General features: G+C 38.8%; 1 long non-coding RNA gene across 1 annotated transcript; it reads right to left on the bottom strand.

Moving 5' to 3' along the window:
• Positions 1 to 768: 768 nt before the first annotated feature.
• On the bottom strand, positions 769 to 26,695 carry LOC120733998. Its single transcript, XR_005695943.1, has 4 exons — positions 26,685 to 26,695; positions 15,216 to 15,220; positions 5,121 to 5,130; positions 769 to 1,328 (listed from the first exon to the last, which is right to left on the bottom strand). It is a non-coding gene; the product is annotated as an uncharacterized LOC120733998 (long non-coding RNA).
• Positions 26,696 to 26,966: the final 271 nt, after the last annotated feature.

Genomic DNA, 26,966 nt, shown 5'->3' with positions numbered 1-26,966 from the left:
TCCTAGTTACCATGGCAAAATGTGCTTCACCAATTCATCTTGCTTCCTCACATTGCTTTAGTCCAAACTTTATGCTGTGGAAACATATTTAGGTGTCAAGGGCTTTTAGTGAACACTGAAATGTTGTCTGGATGAGAGTAGAGCACTGTTCAGTTCTGCATGAAAGAGGCACGTTGTTGGGCATAGCAGAAGCTAGCACAAAAGCAGTTTTAGTACTAAGTAGTAAGAAGAAGGAGGAGGAAAATACAAAACAGCCACTGTGATGTCACCATTGCACAAACCAAAACTGGAGCAGTGACTTATTGGACGGGTGCTACTGCAATTACTGGCACAGCAGGCTGTGTCATTTGCCGGTAATTGAATTGAAAAAGACTAGAAAAACCGCAAACATGGTCCAGTTTAGTCAGATGACCATCTATCGTTATAATAAATGGGTAAAATTAGCTACAGAGAGAAACAACGTGTATGTACTAAACAGTCCCCAAAGTTTGATTCTGTTCATCTGGACGTAGCATTTTCAGAGGGAGAAACGTTTCGTCACTCATCCAGGTGACTTCTTCAGTCTCAGCTGACTGCAGGTTTCCCAAATCTTATAAACAGTACATTTGCATAATGACTGAAACCAGCACCACTGAGGAACACTGGGCTGGGAGGTCAGTTCCTTAATCATTAATATGGAAATTCTCATAACCATTGATCAACAACCACTGATCAAAGCCACTGATCAATGGCCATGAGTACCATTCACAAAGAGTTGGGGAATGGCTGCAATCACATCATTATAAGATGGTGAAAGATGTACCCTAAGACCCCCTTCTCGATTCAGAGATGGTCTTTTCCTTTTCACGTAAATGGCCTCCTTGACTCTGCCCTCAAACCAGCGCTCTTCCCTGTCCAAGATGTGTACATCCTCATCATTGAAAGAGTGTCCACTGGCCTTTAGATGTAAATAGACTGCAGAGTCCTGGCCTGACGAGGTAGCTCTTCTGTGTTGTGCCATCCGCTTTGCCAGAGGTTGTTTGGTTTCCCCGATGTTTAAATTCTGGCAATCCTCCTGGCACTTTACAGCGTACGCTATATTAGTCTGTTTGTGTCGGGGGACCTGATCCTTAGGGTGGACCAGTTTTTGTCGCAGCGTGTTTTGGGGTTTAAAGGCCACAGAGACTCGGTGGTTTAGAAAAAATTCCGATACTCCTGACACATATGGGATCACTATGGGTTTTCGCTTAGGCAGCAGTTGTCCTTCTCTCCTGGAACGGCTGGAGGTTTCTTCAAGTGCCTTCACAGCTTTGACAAAATTCCAACTGGGATAACCAGCTGATGATTTACTTACCTGGATGATTGAGCATGCATCAAGATGTACTAAACAGTATTCATCTTTATGTGGGGAATGGGGGAACTGCAGTTTTGGCACTTTCAGCGCATGAGGTTTCCGTTTGGTCTGACTACACCCATCTTCAAACTACACGTCTCTGCTTTTTTTAAAGCCGATTGTTCCTGCTAGAACCGTTGGATTTTCCCCCGATGACTCACATGTACAGAAACAGACAGAGGCACAAGGTAAAAACGTTAGCATTTACTTTCATGGCTGGTAAAATTTATCCCCCACGTTGTATTTCCTAAAGACATTTGTGATATAAAATTTCCTTTCATTTCTGGCAGGAAATCACAGTTTTCTTTGGCTTTCTATGCACCTTTTCACATCGCTGATTACCACTGGCTATGCACTGAGGCAAACATGTCTCGTTCGAAAAGCAGAGCACTCAGAGGAACAGAACTCAGTTTGTGCAGGTGAATTACAAGAGGAGGCTCTTTAGGCTCAGGCAGGCCTTTGAAGAATCCCTTTGGAGTGTGCTCTCATCAGTGGGAATGCATTCACAGTCTGCAGGCATGAATCAGTGCTCACACACAAGCGTAACAAGGCTTTTAGTCTCGAGTGTCTGATGTACAGCATGTGTGCCGTACAGTCAAATGGACTCAGAAAGCACATTTTCTCAGACAGAGTTTGATTTTACATTTTGAAATGATGATTGGTTTTTTTCTTCTTCTCAGCGGAGTGCTGTTCTGAGCCTCTGAATGTGAAATACTGGACAGCTGGAAAATCACAAGTATTTATGATATGAATATGCTCGAACATGTCAATGCTACAAAGTTCCCATGTGCAAAGCCGTGTGATGAACACCTTTGGGAAGAACTGACTGTTAGACGGGCCTTACTCTTCCTACATCAGTAGTCTAACACTATTGCTCTTGTGACTTAATGGGAGCAAATCCTTTCAGTGTGGTATCAAAAGGTTTTGGAAAGCCCTCTAAGACTGGAAGCTGTTTAAACAGCTCTGGAATTGAATGTTAAAATGTAAAATGGACTGCTACCTTTCTAGTTTTGATTTGCTATATTTCTGGAGATGCAAATGACAATGTTGAATGAATTCTAATTTTGCACATCCAAGATTTTGTCTACTCTGCTCACACATTTATAATTCTTAGTTAAAAGTACATTGTTTTCAAGTTTCTCCTGGAGAAATGCAGAACTTTCCCAAGCCAGACCACGTGGTATCTTCTCGCTTCAGGGTCTGCAACAAGCGGGATGAGATTTCGACATGATATTCATGAAACATCTGCAGTGGTTCTAATCAATGCAGAGAAGAAGCTGCTTTTTAGCTGCATTTTCTGTTTTAAAAGAGATATTATATGAAGTTAGTCAGGCTTCCTTACCTCAGACATCAAGCCTCTAAATAAAGCTCATGAGCATGTGACTCAAGAGATTTAAGGGGAGACCATACTGGTACTGGTTAAAACTACTTCCGTCAGGCAGAGATACTGCAGTATCTGGTCCCGAACCAGCAGACTGAGGGACAGCTTTTTCCCTCAGTCTGCTGAACACTGACCACTAACACTAACACTTCACAGACACTTCACTGTCAATTATCGAAAGTTTGAAACTTTATGCACTCCATATTGTACATAAATGCCATTTTTGCACAATATTAATCAGCTGACATACATATATACTAGTGCTGTCAGTGTTAATCTCATTAAAATGACGTTAACGCCATAACCACATTAACTCTGATCTGAACTCAAATCTCTGTTAGCGAGTTAGTGCGGATCGCTGCATGCGTGGGGCTGCACAGTATTTGATTTGGTAGGAGATAGCCCTGACCTGTAAATCTCAAAAGCTGTCCAAATTGTCAAATATTTTCATGATTTAATTTAATTTTATTGTATTACTTACACAAGAGCACTACTTTAGGTAGGCAAATGAAATTAAATTCTGTACTTAATGCTGAAATTCCCTGCCGGGTTTGTACCAGCAGCCGACTGAAGAAGTCGCTGACATTGAGAAATCCTAACGGTGGCTGGACAAACCTGGACCTCCAGATACAGACAGATAAACCAGTGCTGGCTAACCAACCGGGCATAGTGGTGGACAACCAGAGGAAGACGGCCGTAGTGATAGATGTAGCTATACCAAGTCATAGAAACATCAGGAAGACATTGCTATCACAGCAGTGGTCGCCATGAGCAGTAACCCAAAACCGGGCGAGTAGGTCCTGCAGATCCCGGGAACAACATGCAGATGGATACTACACAGGATTCTCAAGCTCGCAGACCTCTTGTAGAGACCCCAAGGTTTAAAGATAAAGACTACCCATGCACATACAGGTGTTTGCTTATAAAAACACAACTGCTGTATATAAATTACTTTAAGGGATATCAGTGTAATAGATATCAGCATGATTATGCACATAATTATAGATTTTATGTAATTTCATGTTTGAATGTGGAAATCAGGCAGATACATAAAAACAAGAAGTCTGCATATGAGATAAATGGTAAATGGCCTGTATTTGTATAGCGCTTTACTTAGTCCCTAAGGACCCCAAAGCGCTTTACACGTTCAGTCAACACATTCACACACTGGTGATGGCAAGCTACATTGTAGCCACAGCTGCCCTGGGGCGCACTGACAGAGGCAGTGTGCCACTGGCACCACCAGTAGGCAACGGGTGAAGGACACAACAACCAAGACTGTCGGAGCCGGGGCTCGAACTGCCAACTCTTGAGCCACAATCGCCCCCTCAGATAAAGAAAAGCTTTTAAACCCTTGCTTTATTAGGTTTTCTTCATAAATGATTTTCACTGTGTTTTGGGGGCAAAACGTTCATTCATAAACCTTTAAACTACAGAGATAGAAAAAAAAAAATAGTTACTGATGTAAAGATTTCTGATCCAGTGTCTGAAGGCAAACTTGTTTGAGTAAATGGCTATGGAAATCACGTTTTTCTTTTTAATTTGTGTTTTTTGTTGTCATATAATAGTTTGCATCATAACATTTTCTAATTGATACCTTATACACACAGAGATTAATTTCAATAAATGCCCAGTAGATAACGATTATCAATGTGGCTAACCCCAAATCTTAAAATTTTCCATCATATGAAAATAAACAAACTTGTTTTTTGCCCCTAGTGTGTCGTCTTCAAAGAAGTTACAGATGTAAGATGGAGACATACTGAGTTCAGTGTCACATTTCACTCACAAGCTGTGACTTGGTAGTTAGCAGTTGGGTTGCACTCGCAGATGTTCAAGGACACACTATATGCGGGAGCAAGGCCACAGAATTTGTGATTTTCTCATTGAAAGTTCAAACTGGTCTCCCTTCGCCATCTGGCTCTACTGTGACAGAACATGCAAATTAATGTAAGCAACTGGGCTGAAGGCTTTATCCAAAGGGCCTCAAAGAAACATCAGTGGACTCATTTTTAGCTTTGGTGGTCACGCTAAACCCCCTCGCCCCATAAGTGCACGTGTGCACACACACACACACATCCTCCCCACAATAAACCGGGCATGATATTCTGGCCATGTTTGAAGATGTAATTTTCTGGTTCCTTTGGTTTTTAGAATTTATCTGGAAAGCAGAATTTGATGTTTCGTCAAATGATGATACAGAAGTACAGTCATTGTAACTGAACATAATTTGTCAGACATGAGTAACTTTAAATTTGTCATATTTGTATGCCACGCTCTGAGATAATTTGACATTTTTTCCAGAAATCCAATTGTGACACAGGTTTTATGCTTCACTGCGTCTCTTTGCTTCCCCTCTCTTCATACCTCTGGTCCTCTTCTTTGATAATTCCAGCATTTTCCCCTTTTCTGCAAGAGACAATCCACAGGGTTAATAAGTATCACAAGGTGCTGCTGGGGAATCAATAACTCGATGGAAGGTAGTCAAGACGAAACAATGTGTCCTCCAGCTGTGGGGTGATTGAATCTGATGTGTTTTATTACAAGTCCTGGCATACTGTTCTGTAGGGCCATAAGGTTTCACCCTAATCCCCCCAAGACAAGTGCTATCTATCCATGAGCTGATAAGCTGGTCTCACATGCACCTTAAATCTGGCGGTCTTTCCAGCTTCAGGTCACAGCTGTGCCAATTTTCCACTCACTAGATAGATTATATACCATTTTCTGTTTTAAAAAGAACATAACAAAAAAAAAAAACACAGTAAAATATGTAAACCTTCTTTAAAAAATAAACTCCTTTTTTCTGTGTATTTTGCAATTTGTAATTAACCCAAAAAGTTAAATTTAAAAGGTTAAAGGGGGATTCAAACACAGACCTGTGAGCATAAATGAAGCTTACAATTGCAAGCACAAATCATTCATTTCAATCTTTGGCTTGACTTAAAAATGGGGAAATATCTGGGCTTGGGGGGCCAGAACCAATCTGGCTCACTGGATGGCTTTGCATAATGTGAAAATTGGAAAGGAAGAGGGCATAAATATGAGTGTAGTTTGTCCTTAAGAATGTATCACATCATGAGAGTTTGTTAATTTATTCAGAGCCAAAGGTCTGAATAAGTTGACAAAGTCACCACCTATGTCCTGCTAAAGTGTGGTATTATTTTCCTGTAGCTTTCTGTATTTGTAAACATTACAGATTTCTGCCCAAGGAGCCGTGCTAATGTGTTTCTTTAATTTACAACAGCAGCATTTTGTTTATATTGTGTGAAAAAAAGGGAAAAAACCCACCTATTGTTAAATTTGCACCATTTTCTCTTAGGCCATGTCAGACTATCATCGTCAGAGTGATTGATCAGGTTTTACTAAAACTGTAAGAAACTGACCGAGCGCTTTTTAGGTTGTAACCTGGTTAAAATTCAACAAAAAAAAAAAATAATGTTATTTTTTTTATAACTGCAATCAATAACCTTTTGTGAAGAGTAAAGCATCTTAAATACAGTGGCCGAGGAGGAGGTGAGAACTCATGGGCTAAGGCCAGCTAAACAAAAGCTGGTTATAAGCTAACAGTATTCCAGCTAAAATTTGACTCACGTATCCTAAAAATTTCACTTTCCCTCTGATAAACAGTTTGATTAGATTTTCACCTTGTATGAGAGTTTATTTGTTAAGTGTCTGACATGTTAGATTCACTTCAAAGAAAGTTTCACCAGCGCTGGCTAACACCCGCTAACAGCAGTGCATACCTCAGTATTGCTGGCTGTGGCCATTATAGTACAGCTGTAATGGATCATAATCTGAGCTACAGCTGCACTAGAACTGGGACAGGTAAGAAAAAAAAAATTCAGCGATCCACTTTAAGATTTAGGAAATTATAATAACAAATAGCTCCTTTAAAAGGCATCATTATATTTTATTTCATGATTGGGCGTGAAACAAGTCTTGCTAATGTGAAATAGTGTTCCACTTCACCAAAGCAGACTTTGTACATATTGACTGCATGCCAGCAACTTTGAGAAATAGCAACCTGCTCTCATAAAATACTGCTGTTCTATCAAAGGGTTGTTCATTACTAATTCTGGATGGGGAATTAAAACGACATACACGTACACACACTGATGAAATAGTTGTCTGTTCAAACTCGTGGTATGAGAATTGTTTTTCTGAGAGAAATACTCAAGTCCAGTCGTTTGAAATTTAATGACACAGAACAGTCCTTTTTAATAAACTTGTTTTTTATGAACCACGCCATTGGTTATATTTATGAAATGCCAATTGTATTCAGACAGATGGATGAATAGGTTTAATTTTTAGTCCCCAGCTGTGCAGTGCAGGTTTAAATCTGTACCTTCGGGGTAATAATTCAGTCTGGGTGCTGACAGGCACAGACAGATCCTTTGATTTTCACCCTGTTTCATTTCCCCCTGTTCATTTTCCAATTAACCAATCCGAGGTTCACCTACACTGTGGGACAAGGGTTGTAAATTATACCAGCTTTCTTTCCAATACATCACACAAAATGAACACTGAGTGGAGAGATTGATAATTCACCCATCATCACCAAAAGACAAAGAATAAAACAGATACCAAAATGTGACTTTTTTTAAAAAAAGTTGCTCATCTCATTTCTGCACTCAGCACAAACACAAAAATGGATCAACTGACGGCAGCTAGTGGCAAGTAAAAAAGTAAATAAAATAAGACTTCACAAATACGAATGGGATTCTGCAAATTTCATCACTAAGACAGCAAGAAAACAATTGCGAACAACATGAAGGGTGTTATTAAAAAAAAAAAAAGAGAGAGAAATTTGCATTTATAAAAGAAACATCTTTGACCCTTCAGTGATTTTTATTCCCTACATTATGTTTTAGATCATAGAAGCCTTACTACACCACACACTGTAATTAGAACCTAACCAAATCTCACTACACCTTTTGATGGAAGATGGAAGCATAGCAGTTTTAGGGGTATACTGACACTTCTTTAATGGTGGAGCGCTAGTAACCAGTGCAACATGTTGTGTCTTAAATTTGTCATTGACTCATAATTTAATATCAGATTGAAAACTATTCTTTCATAATCCTTTCCGCTTTAAATTTATGAGCCTTTTTTCACCACTTCTAATTCCTGTTCTGGTTTAACGCGGTCAGAAGTGCTGTTGTTTCTAACCACAGGTACTTTTTGTACCTGTAACACCACCCAGCTGTGATGTCACTGTGCTCTCATGCACCTTGGAGTGAATTGCTACATCGTTGCAGCAATATTAGATTCTAAACCACTGCAGGATATTATCTTTAAAGCCAGATTTAAAGCAGTAATAGGCCAATTTGCAAGCATCACTACCATCACCACTCCAGCTTTCAATTTTAAAACATCTTGTTAGGATGGCTGAGCTCAGGAACCATTTAACATACTTGTGCATGAAACTTTCCAGAACCTGTAGCTTTTTTATTTCAGCTCCTGTGTTAACAGGTTAAAGCAGCCACACAGACTGTGTGACTCATGATAGGCTCACTCGTGGGTGCAGCTTTGCATCATCCAGAGAGTATGTGTCCCACCTAATTGTTCCAAAAATAAATAGTAAAAAGATGTTCTGATAGTCACATTAACGTTGTACCAGCAATGTTAGATAACAGACAGCTTTCAGTATAGTTTTAGTGTGTAGGCTATATCTGAATTTGTGTCAGATGTAAGTATGGCCTAAATATTTTTTATGTAAGCACTGTCTGTTTGTATTTTATTAAAAGAAGAGTGGTGGAGACACGTCCATAAAAACAAGCTCTCTTTGGAAGAATTGTTCCACCCTTCAGCATTTAGATATTTGTGAGAATTTGTGAGTTTCATAATGCAAACAAAGCTTATAAGGCAACTGATCAAAACACTGATTCTGTTCATTCGCTACTAAAGTACCCACCATGATTCAATAGCTTACAGAACCAGCTAAAGCAGCAGTACCTAGAAGCAATCATTTTCTGTGTGACTCTATCAGTCTTTTTTGTCATGGTCTGGTTGAGTACAGGGTGGGCCATTTATATGGATACACCGTAATAACATGGGAATGGTTGGTGATATTAAAGTCCTGTTTGTGGCACATTAGAAGAGGGCCATGTGACACATCAAACTTATTGGTAATGTCACAAGAAAAACAATGGTGTGCTTGGTTTCAATGTAAATTTATTTTTTCATGAGTTATTTACAAGTTTCTCTTTGTTCACAACCATTGACATGTCGAAGAGTTTAGCACGTGAGGAGTGGATCGAAATTGTGTTGATATCTGGTGAACGCAGTAACCAGGTAATTGCAGCAGATTTCAATGCAAGACACCCTACGAGACCACCCATCTCCCATGCTACAGTTAGCAAACTGCTTGCTAAATTTCGTGAAACTGGTTCAGTGTTGGATTTGCCAAAATGTGGATGCAAGAAAACTGTCACTAATGAAGACACATCAGTGGCTGTCCTAGCTTCATTCAGCAAGAGCCCACACCGTAGCACTCGCTGCATGTCACTGGAGAGTGGCATTAGTCGAACATCCCTTCGGCGGATATTAGCTACTCACAAATGGCACCCTTACAAACTCCAGCTACTGCAGCATCTCAACGAGGACGACCCAGATCGGCGCACAGAATTTGCAGAATGAGCAAAACAACAACTGGAACAGGACCCTCAGTTCACGCAGAAGATTTTGTTCAGTGATGAGTCAAACTTTTATGTGAATGGTGAAGTTAACAAACAAAACCACCGCTATTGGCCTGACACTAACCCACATTGGATGGATGCCTCCAAGACTGTTGGAACAACAAAAGTGATGGTTTGGTGTGGTATATGGGGTACAACGATAGTGGGTCCATTCTTCATCAATGGAAACCTTAAGGCCACTGGATATTTGAAATTGCTACATGATGATGTGTTTCCCTCTTTGAAGCTGGCATGTTCCCTGAGTTTTTCCAGCAAGATGGTGCACCACCACATTATGGGTGCCAGGTCCGAGCATTCCTAGATGAACAGTTTCCTGGAAAGTGGATTGGTCGTCGTGGGCCAGTTGAATGGCCCTCAAGGTCTCCCGATCTGACCCCCTTAGACTTTTATCTTTGGGGTCATCTGAAGGCAATTGTCTGTGGTGTGAAGATACGAGATGTGCAGCACCTGAAACTACGGATACTGGATGCCTGTGCTGGCATTTCTCCTGCGGTGTTGCTATCAGTGTGTGAAGAGTGGGAGAAGAGGGTTGCATTGACAATCCAACACAATGGGCAGCACATTGAACACATTTTATAAGTGGTCAGAAACTTGTAAATAACTCATGAAAGAATAAAGTTACGTTGAAACCAAGCACACCATTGTTTTTCTTGTGACATTACCAATAAGTTTGATGTGTCACATGACCCTCTTCCTATTGAAAAAACAAAAGTTGTATCCAAGATGGCCGACTTCTAAATGGCCACCATGGTCACCACCCATCTTGAGGAGTTTGCCCCCTCACATATACTAAAGTGCCACAAACAGGACTTTAATATCACCAACCATTCCCATGTTATTACGGTGTATCCATATAAATGGCCCACCCTGTATTTAAATACAGTTTACTTACTCACTGTCGCAGAGGTCACACCCGCTGATGATCAGTTAATCAAGTGGATTAAATTAGTAGCATCTCTGCATAGAGCCATATGTCTTTATATAAAGTTACAGCATTTGAAGCTCCTATTGAACAGATTGCTCACACAATTTCACCCACTCTTTGATTTCCACATGTTAGGATATTTCTGATATAGTTATCTTGGGTACACAGCTCTGGTTCAAATCTTTTCTTTACAAAGGACAGCCAATTAGATGAAAGGTGGCTTAAAAGATGGAGAACTGAACCAAAATTGCTTGTTTCAGACAGACGATTAAGCGATGGGTTGCACCAAGACCTTCTATAAGATAAATAAGGATTGTTTCAAAATGCTACTCTAGAGTTCAGCTCCATTCATTATAAAATAAATTACATAACTACTGTTTTTCTTTCTTCCCCCAGCTATCACAATTGCATAAATCTGAACACAGTCACACACAGGCAGAGTCACTCATTACTCACACAGATATAAGTCTCACAACTTTGATGAAAAGCGGTGTCACATCATGATATGGGCCAATTACCTAATGAAATAAGTAAAATCAATACAGAAACACACTGTCTGTCAACACTGGCTCTCCCCATGCGTGTAAATCTACCGTAGTTGTCGCCTTGGCTGCCATCTGTCGAGCAGCCTGTGAGGTGAGATGATGAAGGAAAAACAGAAGAGAGGTTTCTAATGAGGCAGAAAAACAGTGATGGAGCAGAGGTCGTGTGGAATGACCCTGAGGAAGGACACCAACAGCGTCCGCCATCTGGAGTCCATCGCTCTGTCTGCAGCTGCTCACCTGGAAAGCTCAGTCTGGCAGTGGAAATTCCTGATCAAGGCTGCAGCAAGAGTCCACCTGCATTTAGTGACAGTGCATTTAATCCTGCATAACACCAGACCTGTAATTTGCTTTGGCAGCTACAGTACAGCGCCCTGGCGTGTCTAAACAACATCAACGACAAGGCACTCCCTTTGTTTACATGGAGGCTTTTTTTTTTAAAAATGTACACGATTTCTGTTTTCTTTTTTTAAATGGTTGTTTTATACAAGAAAACAAAATCTAAAAATGTGCATTTTTGTCAGCATACAGAACAATGAATCCAAACTTACAGGGTCAGAATGATTGTGTTAATTATGGGCGTAACCATGTCATTCATATAGTTTGGTCCTATATTTTGAAGCCTTCGTGTTTTTCTATTTTTCCAACTAACACGTTCTTTTTTGAAGCCGCGAGTTACCTTATGTGGACGAAAGGGTTAAAACTGAATCTCACAATATGCCATAGTATTTTTCACCTAAATCCATAAAAATGCTCCAGAGGCACCAACATTAGAAACATGGCAGTGAGGTCCAGTTCAGTGACTCTTATTACAAAAGCTGAAGCAGAGAGCTGTCGGCCAGAGCTGCCTGTGAAGGAGTACCTATCAATCATAGAGGTCATGCCCCTAACTCCAGCATCCAGATGGATGAGGTATTAAAAAAATTCACAACCTACTTAGAGATGTTATGAAGTCAGCACATCCACATTGCCGTGTTTTTTCCAGCTCCAAAGAGTGTTGCTTGCTTAGAGCTTATTATAAACATGCAGCCCGTTCCCAGGGAGGGGATTAATGCAATCAGCTATGGCCTCAGTGAGAGGGTGTATCAGTCCCCACTCGTCAGGTTCAGCATACAGGGTTACTGTCGTCAAGGGCTGTATTTTCACCTAAGCCCCTGTCTTTTAAACTACACAAGTATTTTTATTTTATTAACTTCTTTTATTTGCAGCTTGTGAAACTGATTGCAAAGAGTGAATTGGAAAACAAAAAAAAAGGTGTAAAAGGCAAAGTGCAAAACACATAAAAGGCACCAACAGGATGTTTATGGACTAACAAACCTGCAACTTTTGCCAGTACGGGCACCCCAACCTTACAATGTAGGCTTTGTAGATCTTAATTTATAGTAAAATGAGACTATATTGCGGGTCCAATGCTGCCTGTGTGTGTGTGTGTGTGTGTGTGTGTGTGTGTGTGTGTGTGTGTGTGTGTGTGTGTTGGTTGTGTGTGTGTGTGTGTGTGTGTGTGTGTGTGTCTATATATATAGATAGATAGAGATATAGATAGATCTCTATATATACATAGATCTCTATATATACATAGATCTCTATATATCTACACATATATCTCTATCTATCTATATCTATCTATCTGGGAAGCGGGTGTGCTTACATAAGAACCTACCGATTTACAATTTACCAAAAATTAAGCTATGCCCTTCGTTACTACTGTAGTGGATTGTTTGTAGACAAAGACAAATTTGCGAGTGAGTCATGCCTGCTCTCTTCCTGAGCAAATAATTGCAAATAAAGGCACTGACAGACTCACATTATTAATGTCTTTAAGCTATAATGATGATAAAATAATATTTTCTTAAAGGCATTTTTGCATAATTTAAATTTTCCATCACCGACACAAACAAATCCACTGGGCTGATTAACTTAACCTAAGGGTTTTACAGTTGAATGCTCCATTCATAAGTGAACACTTTTCAGATTTAATTGAATATATCTTGACAAGGATCAAGTGTAAGACTGGATTCAAAATTGAGGATTTTTGAGATGTTTATTCGGTTTCCATATGAATGGACTTTAAAAATCAAAAACTTTTGCAGAGCCCTAATCATATTTAATCAAAAGAAAAAAAATCCACATGAATTTTAAACAAATATTCGTAAAGGTTATAACATACTTAAAATACTGCAGAAAGGATTTTTTTTTATCTTAAAACTTAAATTCTTGGAAACTGATTGTTAAAAGAAATAATTCTAGTGCTCCGCTGCTTTGTTTGTAGATTTAAATAAAGCATTTAATGCAGATGATCGCAATAATGCTGAATTATTTTTGTGCTCACTACTTCATCTACACTTCAATCCATTTTGAATTGCATTTTGTGGCGCTGTGAGGGTCATTGCAGAAAATGCCTTAAGGGCTCAAAGCTGACGCGCTTAACACCGCAGTGACAAAGCCTGCATAAGGAGGTATGAGGGATGGCAGTACTGTAAATCATAAGACTAGTGTCTCCTGCATGTCTCCTACAGTTATGTCTCCTGCATGGAAGCTTTGTTTTGTATTGTTTTCACTCATCACTTAGATGTGGTTCATTATAGGGTGTCATTTCCATATGCTCTTTGATTAGGTTCATTATACTATTTGGTAAGGTTTAGGAAACTATCATGGTTTGGTTTAAAACAACATTTACAACATTAACCCGGCATTAGCCAACAAGTTTTAGTTTACTATTTTTGCTGTTTTATTTGTTTATTGTGGTTTAAATTTCACTTCCCACATGGAAATACTTTCTGCTAGAATATGTTCACAATGATAACCCAACACACACATTGATGGGTCAATGAGATGTCACTTCCAGCCTACCAAACCGTAGTGACATCAGGCTTGTACAGGAGGGCAGATTGGCTTTTTCTCTCTTGCACTCTTAGGCACGTATTAATAAGCCGCTCAAGAGGAAACAGATTTTGTGTCTTTAGTGGAGTTTAAGTAAATGAATTGCTTCATTCCATCTTAGAACTCTCTTTATCAAAATCTCAACTTGTTGCTGAATGCACTGTAGTGAAACCCGGGTCCTGCTCCCAGATGACAACAAACGCACATGTCATGGACACATCTGAGTGAAGTGGTCTTTTAATTTGGCTCATTCTCTGTTCACATGTGCTTCTCTTTTTACCGTTTTACGCCAATTATCTCTTAACGGTTGGCTTGGCTCAATTCGGTTCTGCATAATTCCACTGGTTTTTCTAGACACTTTTAATGTGTCTCATTTCTGCACCCAACATCCATCAAGAGAGAGTGAAACTGCTCTCAGTGTGAAATTTGGCAGGGACTTTCGGTAATCTATATCAAAAGCATTTGTGGCAGTATTACATAATGCAGGGTGTGTGTGTGTGTGTGTGGTGGTGGTGGTGGGGGGGGATTTATGTCAATGAATTTACCATTTGTGTCAAATGATTATACAGTTAGATTTGGCAGTGAAGCCTCTGCTCTTTGAACAAGGAATCAAAGCAGCAAAAAGGATTCTGCTGGTAGAGCTTATCTGTCTAAAACATAAAGGTAAAGCTACATCAGAAATAGACACAAATATGGAGCTTGGAAAGATAACTGCACCTACATGTGGCTGCAATCAGAAATTTAGAACATTTGTGATTGCAACAAGTTTCCATGCAAAAGATACTTTGAGGCCTTACTGTGCATGTGATTGGATATTATACATCCAATCGAATGACAATGTGAGGCGTCAGTGATGTTATTGTGAAACATTCTATAGAACGAAGTGAGGTGTATATTTTCTTTTTTGTTATTTTAAAAGTTACATGAAAATGAGACGAATTTGAATTCATTCACTGTAAACAGTATAAACGGTATACTGTCAGTGTATCAGATGGAAGTCAACCAAGATTACTTGGGTTACATCCTGCTGAATTCATTTGTGTAAATCCACAAAGAGCAGCAGGTCAGCTGATCACAGCCTACACACAAAGAAAATCTACTAAAGCTCACAATAGAAATGATTTTGAGTTGTGATACTTTTTCCCACACAGAGCCAATCCAACTGATCTGACATGTGATTTCTGTGTCAGATCTACGTCATAACTTACATGCATGTCATAACTGGAACCCCATTTTAACCCAATACGAACTTCGGGGTAACCTGATGTCCACTTCCATGAAATGTAACCACACGCTGCATATCACAACGGATTAAATGGTGTGCAGTGTAGGGATAAAAGGAGTTTCCATTTACTATGTAAGTTTCCCGCAAGAAGTCTAAATCAAGCTTTAAGATTATCCACCTCCCAAATCCCACTTTGCCTCCACCCTTAAACAGAAAAATGGGTAGTCAGGGGTTAAAGTCAAAGTAAAAAAAAAAAAATCCATGTGCTAATGCTATTGTATATTATAATTTATAAATTATTATTATTTAATGAATTGCTTTTTATATGTATATACTAAGAGATTCAAATATCTTTACCAGGGTATTTTTTCTATCATTATTATCTGTACTGTAAAGAATGCCTGTACTTTTGCTACCTGTGATTAAACTAACACTAATTTATGAGTTTTAACCCAAGGGACAAAAAAAAAAAAAAAGAAATTCAGACTGACATGTATCAAAAATCATATACCAGTAAATTTTTCTGGGAAAAGTCCTTTGTGCAATTCTCAGGAAGATCGGGTTGGGGTAATTGCAGATGATAACTTTGTCTTTGCTGAATAATATCTAATAGTGACAGTGATTTTGTCATCACAGCTGTTTTAATTTAGTATTCTGCTTTTGTTTATCTGTCAAAGTCATTTTTAAACCATGTTTTTTTTTGTTTTTAAAGAGTTCATGCTGAGATCAAACTAACTGTGATCAATCTACCAAACACATTTCTTTTCTACATTACTGTGGCTTTACAATTTCACACTATGCAATAGACATTTCCAAAAAAAACTAAAGTTCGGGATGGCTGTGAGCAATGTGGTAATGCAGCTTGTGCAGCACTAGCAGGGTTGGTGCTATATCAGTGCAGACCATTTACCATTTAAGGTAATTTCTTGTGATAAATTATTCAGGCTTTCCCTGCTCTTGCCCTCTTGGAGTTTTATTGATATGCTGCAGTTTGTTTTATTTATATTGTGGGTGCGTGTCACTTTTAAATTGGAGTTTGCCCATGTAAAACTGCAAGAGTCTGTGCATAAACAGATGTTCTTGACATACAGAGTATACAAATGTGTTTTCAGCCTACTACCAGATGACTACTGTGTGTCTATGTGTGTGGGTGTGTGTGTGTTTGTTGAATCAACCACACATCCCTCCCATGGTGTCTTACCTGACCAGCAAGATGATCTGAAACAAACTATAAACAAACACGGCTTCATTACCAGCAGCAGACTGACTTGGCTTAGAGCCTCCGCCAGCATGGCCAACTCTTTATGTTGCTGACATAAACAATGATTCTGTTCAACACAGCGAAGACTTTGTGGTTTGCATTTTTGTTGAGGGTGGATCTCGCTTAAAACAATGCGGCGACTGGCAGCTTTCCAGGACAGCACTATAAGCGGAATAGAAAATGTTCTTACGGATCATTTCTTCACGCATTATGACTGCACGGAAGGAAAATGGGTGAGGTAAATAAACTGGGATGTTAGAAAACTTTTTAACTGTGCTTTTATGAGCAGTGAAAAGGAAACTGAGCCATCTGGGAATTTTACACTCAACAGGTTGCTTCCATTTGAAAGGGTATTATAATGCTTAAATTCCACCTGGCATGGACAGGACCAAACCATAATGGCTCTCACCTTCGATTTAAGTGCTAATCATATTAAAATGATTAGCATTTTACTGCTGAAAATCACAAGCCAATGAAATGACAGAAACTGTGTTTATATTCTGAAATATATAGCCCTGACTCAGAGTTGGATCAGTCACAATGCTTGTTTCTCCTGATTTCAATTCTATGTTGTTCTGTTTTTTATTATGTCATGGACCAGCAGCATTGTCCATACATCATATGGTGCCTCATGAAAAGCAGCATACACAAAACTGACATCAAAGTGACTCACATCTGCTGTTACAAGCCACAGTCTCGAGGTTTGTAGCACGGTATGTTGTGTCCCTGCTGCTGCTGGGTTGAAGACATTTTTGAATGTACAATCATTGATTTTTACCACCACTTTAATGATATACTAACCAACACGCTCAGAGATTCACAGATTATGTAGAAGGAGATGTTGCAAAAATTAGAAAAGCTGCAGTTTATTTCTTCCAGGTTTGACTTCTTCTCCTTCTATAGCAGGAGATGTGGAAGTATTGTCTAAGTGTCTACGCCTATTGTTCAGAAGAATACTGAAACAGCTACCTGCACTGTCATGGTGAGCATAAATGCAGCAAACCAACCAACACGATGGGTAACCTGGGGCCCTAACAGGGATGCTGAAGAAGGTTTAGCCACCTGGAGGTTGCTACATAAGAACCTTTTTTGTATGTGTAAAACAGGAATGCAAGACGTCCTAAAATAAACACAAGTAAACACCAGGGGAAATTACATTAAAAGAAAGTAGACTTTGCCAATCAATTCCTAATGTACAATTTTAATTTCAACTTTAGACAGGATACCGGTTAATACCTTGTAGTGATTACGAAACTGTTCTGTTGTTCATGTAAGTATGCCTGTTTGTATGAGTATTTTTCATTTATCTTACCTGTGGGGTTACTCAGTTTTGCCACTTGTCCAGCCCATCATTTCTTTTTACAGACCTAACACTCAGCGTGAGAAGAAAGCAGACTGAATTTGAGTCATCCACATCACTGGCATCTTGGCCTACCCCTGGCATTTCTCCCCTCCTTGTAAGTAGTAAGGCAGCATGTAGATTAACCTTGAATCAGGTTGCTCAACTGGGAGAAACAGAAACAGAAACTAGCAAAACTACAGGACTGTCCTTCAAGCTTCCGTTATTTTCTTTATTGATTTTATACTTTGATTTCATGAACTTTGATGCTTTTGGTGGAAATGCAGGGGATTCATCCTTGTTTTGATTTATTTCCATGAAAAACATAAGATTTTTTTTCCTAAATGAACTCCCAGATGAACTGATTTCCTTGGTTACTTACAAATTGACTGAAATTCATGATTCTTTTGTGGGTTTTGACTTTTGACTGTTTTTTTTTAGAACTAAATAAAACTGCTCAAACCTAATGCCTCTCCTCACCTGTACCAAAGGCACAATCCATTATCGTAAAAGTGCATTTGTGCATTATTTCTAGATTTAGCAATTCAAATCTAACAACTTCAACAAACACACTATAATGCAAAGTGTCAACAACTGATTTTGAAAGCACTCAAACTATTATCCCATATGATAATTACCCTGTTGCAGCTGTTCAAATGATGTGCAGTACAAGCTCCTCGTGTGCAAAGTGACTGTCAGCGTTTCCAGAATCTCTAAATATAAGAGGAAATGAATGTGTTATATCTGAAAATATCAGTCTCTTTTGAGTCAGAAATATTCATGGGGACTAGTATCATGTAAAATGCATTTAGCAATGCCTTTTTTTAGATGACTATACATTCAATTTCATAGCCAGGTAGGTAGGAGTCAGACACGTCAGTGATGCTGAGAGGTAATTTGAAATTTCCACAACTAACTTGAGAATTAAAACAGAAGAAATTGCTAATGTGCATGTTGCCAGATTGTCATTTAGTATGTGTATGAAAAATATTTCCCCAATTCTCTTGTTCAGTAAATTCAATAAGGATAAAATGAAGCTTGAGTTTGTTCTTCTGGTTTCATGTGACAGACTTATATATTCACTAATTCTCTTCTATTTCACAGTTACTTCAGCTGCTCTTCTGTCTGATTAGAATGGTTTGGTATTGTATTGAACATATTCATAGAGTGGGATACCTTTTTTGAGCCATATCTGAATGTTTTGGGCTATTTTTATCATAACTAATTACGGCACACATCAAGTATACTGCAACTTCTTTCTACATTTCATTATAGTTCAAAAAATCTGCAAAGCCTGTGACTTTTTGATTACTTGGTGCTTTCACTGATGAGTATGGCATTAGACAAGCTAGCCTTATTCTGACTATATGAAGCACATGTCCCACAGAACTAGTCAATATAGTGAGATGTTATGGGGATGGGGGACAAGGCAAAAATATTACTGTGCAGTTCCGAAATAAAGTGGAACACCTGTTCGCCCTGCAGTGAGGTGGTTTGAGGGAAGAATGAATTGCAGATCATTTACATTTTTCTGTCCTTTTACAGCCAGTGAAACAAAATGGTGTCACTCCAATTCTCAACATTGGCACCTGACCAGCCTTCTCGCAGTACCAGCGAGCTTGCCAGGAAGGTATCAAAGTGAATTGCAGGAGCAAATGCTTATCATTTGGATGGGCCTGAGCGTCGAAAATGCAATTTGTAACATCAAAAGAATATCTAAATGTGTCCCATTCTGCAACGCGAAACATTCTGTTCATCATCCCATTACTTAAGATTCTGGATGTCTGGCACAGAGCTCAAAGAGGGATAAAGTATGTACACACATAAAAAAAAAGGCTGACATACATGCAGAATCACACAACGACAGACATATGGCTCCTTAAGAGGGGAATAGGGACATTTTTGAGGCAAAACATAACTCGTATGCATGATTTATAAGAACAAGCTATTGTTAAAGTTGCATCAATGTACTGATGGCCACCAGGGGGCAGAAAACAGACAAAGAAAGGACACACAGCAAAAGAGAACACTGTGCAAAAACATGTATTTCGCTAGGAAAATCAGAAATAGTTGTAGCAATTTATTTAAACATAAAAACAAATGGAAACAGTATATAAAGCAAAACAGAGTTTGTACTTTATTTAGATGTTGGCTGCTCTTTGCTCTGTTCTCTAATCCATGACTGATGTGTTCCATTGCATGTTTCTCAATCAAAGCATGATTTTACTGCGCTGGCAGTGTGTTTGAGATCATTGTGATAATGCTGCTAAGAAGCTTTCCAGATGGTATTGCATGGTTGATCATGGTGGATCATTTTTTGTGTTCATAATTCCATCACTGTTAGCAACATCTGAAATACAACGATACAGAGTCTCCACTGTGTAGATGGATGTAGACACTTCCTGTTCTAACTTTCTCCTGACCTCCTTCATACATGAGGGAGGTCACAATGAGTTGAATTTTTTTAAAATTTGTTATCGATGTGACTTTCAGATAATGTTCCACTTAGATAGTTTAGGCCTGACACTTCTTGTGGCCTGCACACCATGGCGGGATATGTTGCAGTTTACTTTGATGACACTGTTTACGAGGTGATTTCCAAAGAGCTATTGAAACCTATTTTCAGTAAACAGCTCTTTGGGAATCACCTTGTTGGTGCACAAATACCACACTATGTCTGTCAAACTGTGGTATCTTTGGAATACTAGATATCTATTAAATACAATTAACTCACATATATACTATGTGTACATGCACATGTGTGTGTAGTGAAAACACTGATTGCTTATTTGCTTCAATCCCTGCTGCCACTGGAGGTTGATAAAAGCGATGAAGCAGAATACAAATCAAATGTGCCATAAAATCTAAACAAATACAATAAATAGGTCAAATAGCTCTGTAGAGCTGCAACCTTAATAAATCTCTGTGGGTAAATCTCTTTGAGCAACCTCCCTCACATTGCACAGCGATTACCTATCTAAGAAAAATGACTCTTATTATATGGGATTTCAAAACAATTTCATGGTCAAAATTGTTGGATGATGTACAAAAAGCATTTTATTTAGCAGAGAAAACATTTTTCAAATCACAACATGTGAAGCTGTGGAGACAAATTGTACATTATTAATAAGACCATTCTCCCTGGTCCCCAAGTTTCATTCACCGTATAAACTTCTCTTCCTAGTAAAGTTTAAACTGTCACCAAAACTCGCATCAGCTTTAGAAAAATCGATTTCATGGACATAACAGGAGGAGCTGCTAGACAGAAAATTGCCCAGTCTTTGTGAAGGCGTTTGTGGTAAATGCAGTCATTGACTTGATAGGATCCCATGATTATTGTCAAGTGGGAATTACTCTGTCCCAATACTGCATGCACCATCAGCCATTAGGTACTCCATGCCGGACTGAACTGATGTCACTGACTGGAGACAAATGGTCAAATTCCATTTTCAGCCTGGGTAACGTCACTTTAATGGATACATCCAATTTCTTCCAGCCTGGAATCCATTTGTTTTCAGGTTGAGTGCATTCAAGGCTTTTAAATCTTAGGCTCACAGGCAGCGCTTCAGGCAACAACTGCACTCATAATAACAAATTAAATTTTCATTAGGAGAAGCTAATTTCAAGTGGAGAAAATTTCTCCGACAAGTTGGATGGTTTTAGGACATTAAATGGAAATAGGAAAAGGATATTAAAACACAAGGATGTGTGCGCTTACCATCATATACAAATGTTAATCATTAAAATGTTTAATACCATATCAATATATCTTCCTCAGGCACAACCATATCCAAAACAAACCAGAACATTAAAGAATTTTAATTTCTAATAGAACACTGAGTGTTAGGGCTATACTGGTACTGGATATCATGCTGTGATTAGTTAGGGCAGCATGATACTCAGGGAGAGGCTAACAGCACTGTGATGGCTCAATATAATCAGGGGTGCGTACATAAGATTTTCTGGAGGAGGAGAGACATTTGTTTAGAACTCTTAAAGATGTCGAACAAGCAAGCTCCTTTAAGCAATTACTTTGGTGTTCCTCCACCTCCAAAGAAATGTCAGAAGGAGTCCGAACCACAAAAGAAGCGCGTATTCTCGGAAAAGTGGTTGCAGGAGGTGAGCTGGCCTCAAACAAATGATGAACGCACAGAGATGTGGTGCAGAATAAGCCGTGAAAATCCCACTCTGGCGGACAATATGAGTGCTTCTATATGTATGCAAACGCGCGTTGCAACTTCTTATCTTTTATTTTGATAGCGAATGACACCACTTATGTGCACCCCTGAATATAATCATTGTGGTTGTTACAGGCCTTCTATGGCGTCTGTTTTTTCCACCATTCTTTTCTGTTTGTTTACACACACCTTCGTCTTGTAACAAAAAAAACCACACATTCAATCAGGTTCACATGTGAGACCCGCTTGGTTACCTTGTTTATTTCGCAAGTATACATCTTCTTATATCAGCCTCCTTATTTACAATAAATCTGTAACTAAATTGTGCTGCTGTCCAGCGTCGACGATATTTCTGTGCAGTAATGTTAACACTGCGATTAACCTGCTTATCATTACTGTTGTCAATTCTTTGCCTTAACAGATTCAACAATATATTACATTTAAAAACAACAAACAGACATTCTGCAATTGCCTACAAATTAGTATATACCACACTATTTACATTTAACAACATGAGTAAGAACTGCATTTTGTTGAAGTCATCTTAATCAACTGTAAACTTTCCAGTAACATCAGGATAAAAGATGTGTCTACATTTGCCACAAAATGAAACATATGTAATAAGACCAGCTACTTCTTTACACTACAGGTGGAATTGCGACTTCCATTACAACTGGGAGGAAATTTTGCTTTCTCTCAATCTATAAAATCTATGAAAACATACTTTCTTACAACACTTCCAGTCTTTAAACTAAGACAGAAAACTGTTTCCTGCCTTTATACGTGCATCACAGTTAGCTAACTTGAACTACTGACCTGTTTTATACAGAAAAGTAGAGGCAGGAGACAAGAGTTTGGTCTGCATGGCTCTTCTTCGTCTGAGGTACGGTAGAGTTGCAAAGGCCTATCGTACTCACAGCTACTTCCCCCTTGTGGCGATACCACGCAATTAAGTCCTCATAACCTCAACTGAAAAGTGCAACCCCGCTACGAAACAAGGCCTTTTAAGTCAATAAATGTATTAGAAAATATTACATTCATGACCATACAATTGTAGGTGTCACATGGTCACTCTACCAACCAGCTGATACTGGTCGTTTAGTTGTGTAGTTTTACATGTTTGCATGTTACAATTTGGTAACTTGTTAAAAGCCTTTGTGTGTAACACTTTTTTTCACACCACGGTATGAAATCAATGTCTGGAAAAAGGCGTGGGTCATTACCAGCTGATACTGCTGATAACAAAGTTTTAAAACCAAAAGCCACTCGGTTTTCGAGCTGAAGAAGCTTCTAGGATGAAAGGAGACATTCTTCAAGACACTTAAAGACGTCCAGTTGCTTTTCTTTCCAAGCTCCTTAGACTAGGACTGAAGAGAGCTGCAAGAGAGCTGCAGGTAATATCTGTTCTAACCACATAATTCATATAATATAGTAGATACATGTTTGCTATTAGCCCTTTACTGTTAGCAAGTCATCTCTGCAGCTGTTCAGTCACGTTTTTGTGACTGTTTTGTTTTGTGATTTGTTTTATTGTTTGGTTGTTTTTTTTAGCTTGTGCATTTTTTATATTCAATTTCCATTTTTTTTTACGATACAGTAAGTTTGACCCCACTGAATATATTTAATCTGAACATTAATACATAAATAAAAAACTTTATTTCAATTTTACAGGATCTAAAGATCTAACATGATCAAAGATGTGCCTCTGACCTCTAAATTAGACAGAGATGTGTTGCCAGATATTTCCAGTTAGAGCCCAGAGGCTAAGAAACAATCTTCCTGATGATCAAATTCAGCTCTTATAATGTGCTGTGTGGATTGTTGATTATTTTAGCAGACCCAAATGCAACTAAAGATGGGCCAATGATACCGAACATTCAAAGCTTGTGCCAGGTGTCCCGAAGTGTAACAAAACACCACTGTCATGTGACGAATGACACTTGAAGCTTTGAAAAGAGCTCCACAGCATGTTTCACTGGTTTGATTTAGTCAACAAGTCAAAGCTATCTACATAAGAGGCATCGTTAACATTCAGACATGTTGTATTGTTGGGAGTTTTTTGTAAGAGTACAGTACAAACTTAAAGTAGACACAGTAACAAAACTAATAATTGAAGACTCAAGAGATAATAAAAAAAACAGATGAAGATAAAACTTAAATAACAAGGCTAGAAAATAAACATTGAAGAACTTAAACACAACAAAAAATAAAGATTTCTGAACTATTTCATACAAGAAAGAAACAACAACAAATAGAAAACTAAGCACCAAACTAGAAGCCAAAAGATAACCTGGGGAGGTAATGAAAAATATGAACAGTACAACCTAAATTATGAAATCATTCTCAAAAACTAAATGGAATCATGAACCCAAGGACTCAAAACCCTGAGTCAGCAGTTATGACTTCTTTACCTTTTACAACACAGTGCTGATTTTTACACACTAAGCTGTACTTTTGTATCTTATTTTAAACCTGTTTTATTTTGTTTCACTTGTAAATCTTGATGAAGTGTATAATGTGAAAAATCCCTTTTAAAGATTTTTCTACAGTAGCTCATAAAATTCTGTGTGTCTGTGCTGAGTTTAACTTATTCCTCTGAGGAGATTTTGACTATTCTAATGCTCTCTAGGCTTGGCACATTCACAGCCGATCCCAGCCAAATGTTTTTTCTTGGCCAAAAATAAGTTTACTGGTGAACCAAGCAGGCTAACAAGCTTGGCTCTTTTCAACTGGTGGGAGAGGTTTCCAACATCTAACCCAACAACCCTACAGCAAGGTCTTAAGTAACATTAGTTATTAAAAATCTTTGTGTCATAGTAGGTTAGGCCTCCTACAGTTCTTACAGTACACTGTGGAATAGGCCTGGTGTAAATCAGATTACATCGGATATTCCTGAAAGTTTCAAGGTTATGGCAAGTGGCGCAGCTTCAGGCTTCAAACTCCTCCTACGAAAACTGGTGTGTGACAACAAATGATGTTGCACATTTTCTCCAAAGCAAATTCAGTCAGAGTTTGTTCAAGCATACAGAATTATTTAGAGGCTTCCACTGCTCAGGCAGTTCATATAAAACCTAATCTCAAATAATGGGATTAGGTTGCACATGATGCTTGGTCATATCGTAGGTTTAGTGTTTTTTTCTTACTTGATGAAGAAGAAAAAACTGCTAAAGTTTATGAAGCAGGTTGAGTACAAAATGTACAAAATTACATAACTTTGCCAACTTTTTTTGTGTCTTTTTTTGTAGACACTGAAGAAATACTAAACTGTATCATGTTGAACCCTGCATGTTGAAAAAAGGCAAAGGATACCTAGTGCATCACAACGTGATGCCTTGGAGGGGTCCTCACAAAATATCAATGTGCTATGTCTTGATGTGAGAACAGGCTGTACTGTGAGATTTCGGTGATGCAAATTGGTAAGAAGTGACCCAAACACAATATTTTAGATAAAAAAAGAAGCTTCTTCCCACGGCCCTGACAAGGATAAACAGATGGATGGATTTTGTGTCTTTTTTTGTAAATTGCCAAGAAATGAGAGAACAGTGTTCAAAAGCTAACACTTACATATTGTGGTGCTTTAGGATTAGGTGTCAGGGTACAGTAAAAACTATAAATCCTGCATATGACAAGATGCAAGATTTGGACTGGATAAATCAGTGACTCATGTTTTTCTTTTCTTTTCCACTGTTAAATCGATGCTGGGGGATCTCATCTCTATCTCACTTGGTGAGTATGTCTGCTATATTCAAGCTGAACTCACACTCACTGTTCTGTATCAGCGGGACAGTCATATGAAAATCTCTAGAGCTGTAGAAGATTTCTAGCATTACCAAGATACGAACCACATGAAATGATGCCAACAGTGGTGCGATGCTCCCTCTCAGCTATTTCACAAAAAAAAAAGAGCATTTCAAATCCAAGCACTCACACCTCATTCTGTGAGTAGTATGGCATGTAGACGAGTAGGGTTGGCTTGCTGTAAAATGCAGATGCACTACATGTGATGCTGAGAAGATGTTCTCACACACACTGTACTTGTATTTGTAATAAAATATAGAATTAATCTTCTTTGGATTATTATATCTCCATAATAGCATGGCAAGCAGATTTTCTTCTGGTCAGGTGACCTGGAGCAGGAGCAGCAGCAGCACCACCACACTTGCAAAGCTGCCTTTTGCAGATCCTGAGGTAACCTTAAACAGCTTCACTGTATTACTGGGCAAACTAAAGCTTTTACTCCAGGAAGGCCTGCACATTAACTAAAGGATTTGACCTGAATACAGCCACCAAGGTCCCTGATGACCGGAGCCTGCCGCTGCCACACTGCCACGGCCATGATTTTCCATTAGTGTGTGACAGCGTGGTCATTTATAGCTCCAAAGCTCTGTGGAAAAGCAGGTTACCGGTAATTATTCAACTGAGCAGAGCAGGCCTGTCACACCTCTCCTGACTCCCTGGTCTGAAGGAATCAGAAGGCAGGAGGAGCGTTTGGATATTAGTCACATCAGTATCAAGCATCTCCCCTGAGAGGGAAAGAAAGGCAGTATTAGTGCTCAGGGATTACATGCTTTCTGTAGGCATTTAATTCAGCTCCAGACTCACAGGCCTGTGCTTATGTGATAACCAGTCAGACTTTATCTCCCACTCCATATGTTTGACTAAAATCTCCATTAAACTAGTTCACTCACATGCAATAAGCAGCTCTTTATCCCAACTTATTTTGGGGACACCTTTTCAGTAAAACTCAAAAGCTTGCTTAAAGAAGATATTTTTTCTTTTCATGACAGGATGCAATTTACTTTTCATTTGAATTCACTTTTGAGACTCAAATCTGTCGTTTCTTTTAGATTGTCACGTCTCATTTTGAAAAGAACTAGCCGTACCTCACTGGCTGATATCAGCAGCAGAGCAGCAGAGCAACAGAGTGGCTTTTGACAGAAGAAAACAGAAATAGGCGGAAACACAATGACCACTTTAACTGAGCAAAATGCATAATATGAAGATGAGTTTTTGACTTTGCAGGGTGCCACTCATGAGCAGAGCATGATAATGCAGAATAACAAGATCTGTGAAATGATGCATTGCCACACCAAAGTTTCATCAGGCCAAATATTTGTTCGGTTACAGAGATAGCTGCACTAATTTAAATTGTCTTTCTTCACTTA

Source organism: Simochromis diagramma, unplaced genomic scaffold (assembly GCF_900408965.1).
Source record: "Simochromis diagramma unplaced genomic scaffold, fSimDia1.1 OVJJ01000216.1, whole genome shotgun sequence".
NCBI classification, from domain to species: Eukaryota; Metazoa; Chordata; class Actinopteri; order Cichliformes; family Cichlidae; genus Simochromis; species Simochromis diagramma.
Note: the sequence above shows the minus strand (reverse complement) of the source record. Positions and strands in the feature narration are given on the sequence as shown.